Source organism: Pinus tabuliformis, chromosome 3_2 (assembly GCF_031772625.1).
Source record: "Pinus tabuliformis cultivar Carrire ecotype Pingquan chromosome 3_2, CPIR1, whole genome shotgun sequence".
Classification (NCBI taxonomy): Eukaryota; Viridiplantae; Streptophyta; class Pinopsida; order Pinales; family Pinaceae; genus Pinus; species Pinus tabuliformis.
The window spans coordinates 1,217,377,186-1,217,384,216 of record NC_142302.1 but is presented as its reverse complement, the minus strand read 5'-3'; positions in this window follow the sequence as shown (position 1 = coordinate 1,217,384,216).

Below are 7,031 nucleotides of genomic sequence, written 5' to 3'. Positions count from 1 at the left end.
TCCCACAAGTCCTAAATGGAGATAAGACATTAAGCTTACTTCCAACAACCAACTAAAAAAAATCCTAAAGTTCAAATAGTTTTTGTTTATGCTATATGAAATATAAAAACTACAATAAAATATAATAGATTTATGGTCAAAAAAACTATTCTGTTGTGTGGTGCAAAGTTAAAGGATGATAATATATATATTTAGATATTTTTGTCTAAAGGTTTATAGCAAATAGTTGATTTGTAACTCTAATTGGGACAAATGATCCTATAGATTTGTGTTTGAAAGATTTATTTAACATATTGTGGATTGATCTGAGGTTTTGTTATGAACATAATCTATGATTAATAATTAATAAATAATTTAATTAAGTGTTATCGAAGGGACATGTCTTAAAGGACATGGCTATTAGTGAAGGAGCACCTTACCTATTATATATAAGTAGGACCCTCGTTTGTAATCATTATCATATCTCATGTATATTCATATCATATCTCATGTATATTCAATACTCTTGTATAAATATGCTAGTTGTCATATTAGGGATATTTACATATTCTAGATATTTTGCTTATACGAACCTTGTTCGATACATTAAGCTAACTTCCAACAACCAACCAAAAAACCCTAAAATTCGAATAGTTTTCTTTTATGTTATATAAAATATGAAAACTATAACAGATATATGGTAAAAAAAATATTTTGTGTTCTAGTGCAAAGTCAATGGATGATTTTAATTTTTTAGAAATCTTTGTCTAAAGGTTTATGGTAAATTGTTGATTTGCAACTCTAATTGTAAAAAATGACCCATAGATTTGTGCTTGAAAGATTTATTTAACATATTGTGGATTGAATTGAGGTTTTGATCAATTTTGGAATTTATTTTCTGACAAAAAAATCCATTTTGGCCTAAACTCTAAAACTAGATTTTAACCCTAAAAGATGAATTTTGATTCTATCATATTTTGTGTTTCACACTTGAATTGTTTATCAAGTTTATTTAAGACAATTTGATGGATAAATGGTTTCGTTTGTTATATTTCATTTTAGAAATTTTTGGTGAAACTTTAGGGGGATTCAACTGTTAGCCATACAAGTTAATGATAATTTCAAATCCCACAAGTCCTAAATGGAGATAAGACATTAAGCTTACTTCCAACAACCAATTAAAAAAACCCAAAAATTCATATAAGTTTTCTTTTATGCTATATAAAATATAAAACTACATAAAATACAACATATATATGGTCAAAAAAAATATATTGTTGTCTAATGCAAAGTCAATGATGATTTTAATTTTTTAGATATTTTTTGTCCAGATGTTTATGGTAAATTGTTGATTTGTAACTCTAATTAGGAAAAAAATCCTCATATATTTGTGCTTGAAAGCTTTCTTTAATATATTCTGGATTGATTTGATGTTTTTTTTTATCAATTATGAAATTTATTTTCTGGCAAAAAAATCAGTTCTAGTGAAACCCTAAAACTAGGATTGAACCCCAAAAGATGATTATAATTCTATCGTGTCTTGTGTTTCACTCTTGGATTGTTTATCAAGTTTATTTAACATAATTTGATGGATAAAGGGCTTCATTTTGTTTATATTTCATTTTAGATTTTTTTTTTTTTGTAGAAACTTTAGGGGGATTCAACACATAGTCATACAACTTAATGATAATTTCAAATGTAGATATGATTTGAGCTTGTATATTATCATTGTTGGATTGTTTTTACATGTATTTTCATTTAGCAAAGGCATACAAGATCTAGCGTTAAGTGGTTTTAGGCATTCTCAGATGACTTTTCCTTGAAATCTGAATTTTCTATGATTTATAATTTATAATTCACACTTTGAAATTTATGGACGGTGGCAACCTTGCCCATTTTACGGCATATTATCAAGAGATAACTCAACTATATCATTTGTCATTGATGTATGAAAATGATATATCACTTTGGTATGATATTATTCTCTAGTGTGAAGGGTGAATTCATAGCGTCGATTTGTATTTCTAATGTAACTAATGTTGAAAAGTGTAACTAGGTTCAGTCTTCATTATTATCTTTGTAATTATATCAATTTGTATTTTATGTAAAAGTAAAAAGAAGAAAAATAAAATTTATATTATTATTATTATTTTTCATTAGTCAAGCATGTTATTCATGCTTCTAGGATTCATTAAGTCAAAGTCCTATTTGGTCTTCATGTAAGAAAAAAGAAAAATGATTTTTTAAAATGTAATTTTGGTTAATTCACCTCAAGAAGCCAAGTCAACCCTCCTGGATGTCCAGTTGGCTCACTGAAAGGATGTGTCTTTTCGCATATGAGAACAACTATATATTGGCATGTTCCCTCCACCAAATGGAAAGTAATTCAACACTTCTTTGTGATAAGTTCTGAGGTAGAAAGATGCGAAGTTTAGAGGATACTTTCTTGTGAAAGAGTGCGAGTTTCTGAAGCTATACATCTAGATATGATGCAAGTTTTTCTATGGAGATAATCTGAAGTGATGTGAGATTTTTCTATGGGAATTGATGCGAATTCGCTGAAGCAATACATTTGTTATCAGAGAGTTTTTATAGCCTATATTCTGAGATTGATGTGAAGTTTTTGTAGCCTATATTTTAATATTGATGTGAAGTATCTGTGGCCTATATTCTGAGATTGATACGATTTCCATGTGGAATATGAGTTGAGGTCGATGCAAGTTATTTCCTATGATTAAGATGATGAATTTGGAGGGTTTGACTTGGCATCTTGGAGGTTGAATTCTTGTAGCTTGAATATGTCACTTTGATATGATTTTATAAGAAGAGAATTCATTGGGTTTTCCCCCTTGTGGGGTTTTTCCCTGGCTTGGAGCTTATATCTTATGTCTCTTGTTCTCTGTGATCTTCATATTTTTGCGTTTTGTTAATTGTTTGATGAAAAGAAGAATACAAATATAATAATAATAAGGAAATAATAATTTCACAAGTAATTATCAAGTAAGAGAAATCATCACTTTTATCTGCCTATTGATTTCTCAACGTGGTATCAGAGCTAAGGTAATGACAAGGTAGTTTGAAGATCACCTTTGTGTGAAAATTCCCGGATCTAACAATCTTAGGAATCTTACTGCAACCAACTGAATCTACTTCACCTAGATCGTAAATTACATTACAAAATTATTTCAGATTTCTTCTTGAAACATTGAAGTAAATTACTGAAGTAGCCTACACAAAATTAAATATGATTATGAAACATAGAAACTGAGCAAGGAAATACAAACACATAGGACACCGTTATTTTTGGACAAATGTCACCGGAAAAACCCAACTTGGGAAAATCGGTGTAGCAGTGAGGGTTTTATTTTATTATGCAACAATGAAATATGAGTACATCTATGGATGTCCAACTGGCAATCCAAATAACAAGAAAATCTCACAGAGGTATTCCGTAAGCAACCCCGACACTCGTTTTGCCTACACTCGCATTCCTGCACTCGCGTTCCTACACTTTGTGCGTTCCTGCACTCACGCGTCCCTGCACCTGCGAGTTCCTGCACTCACGCATCCCTGCACTGGGAATAACTTATCCTCTTGCTACTGCCTCTCCGGATCTGGAAATGTTCCTCCAGATCACTATCCCTGCCCCTCTACTGCAAAAGATCTCTTTGATCAGAATTTCCTTCTGCGAACTTCTCATTTTAGAAATTCGATCTCTTGATCTCTTGGTGTATTTTTCAAATAACCCTCAAGCCCCTTCTTATATCTTCCTGTTGGACAACCAATGACCTAGATTAACTCATAAAAGGGTCAGATCATTTTTTGACTTGATCTCCGTCTTTATCTAGAAGATTCACCCACAATTATATTAATACCCATTAATATTTTAATTTTCCTATGTTTAGACTTAAGAACTCCATTAAAAATATTAATTATTTTAATATAATCGTCTGTGGGTCAAATTTCCCAAAATGGTTTCTAGGTTCTTTGGAATGCATGTGCCCAAGCTTCCCTGCAAAATTTGAGACTTAGAGCACATCCAATGCTACTCCAAATCAACATTCCCTCTTAGAGAGGAATGTGCTTTAGCAATATACTGCTACTGCATACTGCTCTGACTCTGAAGCATTGTCCTCTGCGCTGCTGATGTATAACACGCTGTCCACCAACCACTGCGCTGCTGCTACTACTATCCTGCTGCCTTTGACACTGCCAATGCTAATGCTACATCTATACTACAACTCCCTCTCAAATGCTGAATCTGCTATACTCCTAGCACTGCCACTGTTAACATTGCATCCATACTGCCACTCAGTTGCTGAGAGAAGCAACTGAAAACACCCAAAATTGGATAAGTATCTATCGCTCCAACACTCCATGACACCAACTAAAAACTCCTCCATCCCACTACTACTGATCATGGGCTCACGTAGCAAGGTGATGATCCAAGAGGTGGGATCCTCAAGGATCCTGCCCATTTGTAGCTCTATCGAACTACAATTTTATATCATCCATGTAGGAATTTACAAGGTAAGTTCCTTAGATAGAACACCAAAGGACACCACTCACAAACAGATCACAGATCAATACACCAATATTCTTGACATGGTTAAAACCCTCAAAGAGGAAAACAGTCCACGACTTGAGCCAATGCGGCCACTTCATGCAATTTATTGATGTAAAAGAAAGAAAATTTACATAAGCTTCTCTCATGAACAGTCACCTTACAAATGAGCCTCCATGCTCTTTAAATAGAGATCATGGACCAATCGGGTGTTAAGCCACGGATCAAGTGTTGATAATACTGAGGAGAGAATGAACCGTCAGATCACTTCATGTTTAAAACATATCATGCCCGTCAGATTGTAAGTTACAAAAGTACATACTAAAGAAACACACTTTACCTGACTATACACTAGACCAAGTTATACTTAACTATTTCCTATGTGTCAGAATATCCTAACATCCCCCCTTAAAAACAACTTGGTATAGGATTGAAGGATGTACACATATGACACAATAGGAGAAGGAAGGAGGCATTAGAGCCTATCCCCCCTTAGTGACAACTTCCTGAACTCCAAAGTTTAGTAAACTTCGCCTCTGTAAGAGCCTTTGTAAAGAAGTCTGCAACTTGATCATCAGTTGAACAACATTGCACTTCAAGAACATGGTCATGAATGAGCTTTTTGATGAAGTGCATGTGTAGTTCAATGTGTTTGCTGCACTGATGTTGGGTTGGATGTTTGCATAGTTCAATGACTCTTTGATTATCACACCAAAGTGTAGTCGGATGTTGCCGCTGAGAGCCAAACTCTGACAGGATATGATGAAGCCACATGGATTCCTTGCTAGCTTCTACGATGCCATGATACTCTGCTTTTGCTGAAGAAAGAGAAACGAAACTTTGTTTCTTGCAAGCCCATGTAATAGATCCAGAGCTAAGAGTGAAGACATAACCCGCAGTAGACTTCCGATCATCAGGGTCACCAGCCCAATCAGAATTAGTGAAACCAAAAAATAGAGGAGATGCTTCTACACTGTAATGAATTCCAAAATGAAATGTACCTCGAACATAACGAAGCATTCTTTTAGCTTCTTTCCAATGAATTTCATGTGGGTTTTGCATAAACTGAGCAATAAGGCCAACAACAAAGGAAATGTCAGGACAGGTATGGGTCAGATACAAAAGTTTTCCTACAAGCTGATGGTATAAGGTAGCATCAACTTCAGGGGAAGTACAAGCGATTGAAAGTTTGGCTCCAGACTGAAAGGGAGAAGGGGTTGGCTTATAGTCTTCCATGTGAAAGTGGTGTAGAAGATCATATGCATACTTGGACTGGGAAAGGGAAATACCTTCTTTGGATTGCAAAAGTTGAAGACCAAGAAAATAATGCAAGTGTCCTAAGTTTGTCATTTCAAACTGCCTTTTAAGGCTAGAATTCACATGGTTCATAAGGTTGGGATCACTACTAGTAAGGATAAGATGATCAACATAAATAACAAGAATGATAAGATACTTATCCACATTTTTGGTGTAGACAGTGTTATCAAAATGACACCTAGGAAAGCCAATATCTAAAAGAAAGCTATCTACTTTGGCATACCAAGCCCGAGGGGCTTGCTTGAGACCATAAAGGGATTTCTTAAGCCGACATACAAGGCTGGAGTCTATTTGTATAAATCCAGGAAGTTGTTCCATATTGATTTCTTTATGCAAGTCCCCATGCAAGAAGGAAAATTTAACATCCATCTGATGGACTTCCCATTTGAAAGAGGTAGGAAGGGAAAGAACAAGGCAGATAGAGTTCATTTTGGCAATAGGGGAGAAGGTTTTAGTATAGTCAATGCCTTCAACTTGTGAAAAACCATTAGCAACAAGACGAGCTTTATGTTTATCAACTTTTCCATCTGGTCCAAACTTGGTTCTGTAAACCCATTTACATCTAACAAGTTTTCGTCCCTTTGGAAGAGGAACAAGATCCCATGTATCATTTGCCAATAATGAACAATATTCTTCATTCATAGTTACGTCCCAATCTGGATGGCCTGAAGCTTCTGTAAATGTGTTAGGATCATAATTTGCTGAAGCTTGAGCCAGTAAGGAAGAGGCTCTATCGAACTAAGAATGTGTACGTCGCTATTCTGTAGGATCACTTGCAAGAGCACCTGCTGCATCCTGAGTAGCATGAACCCATTTGAGGAGCTGAAGGAGGATACTAAGAAGATGGGGGAGGATTGTCATCCTCGCTGTCATCATCTGAAAAAGAAATATTTTCAGAAGTAGAAGGGATGGAGAGAGGTGGCACATCCACCGAACTAGGCTTGTAGGCCGATATATTTTCAACAAACTTTACATCTTTTCTAATGATAACATTTTTGGATTTAGGTGGAATAAGTCTATATCCTTTGACATCTTCAGACTATCTAACAAAAATACATTTTTCACTCTTAGGTTCTAAGGCTTTGTTTCTCATCTGGAATATGGGCCCATGCTTCACTTCCAAAAACAGGAAAGTGACATGCATCTGGTTTAATTGAGCTCCATGCTTCTT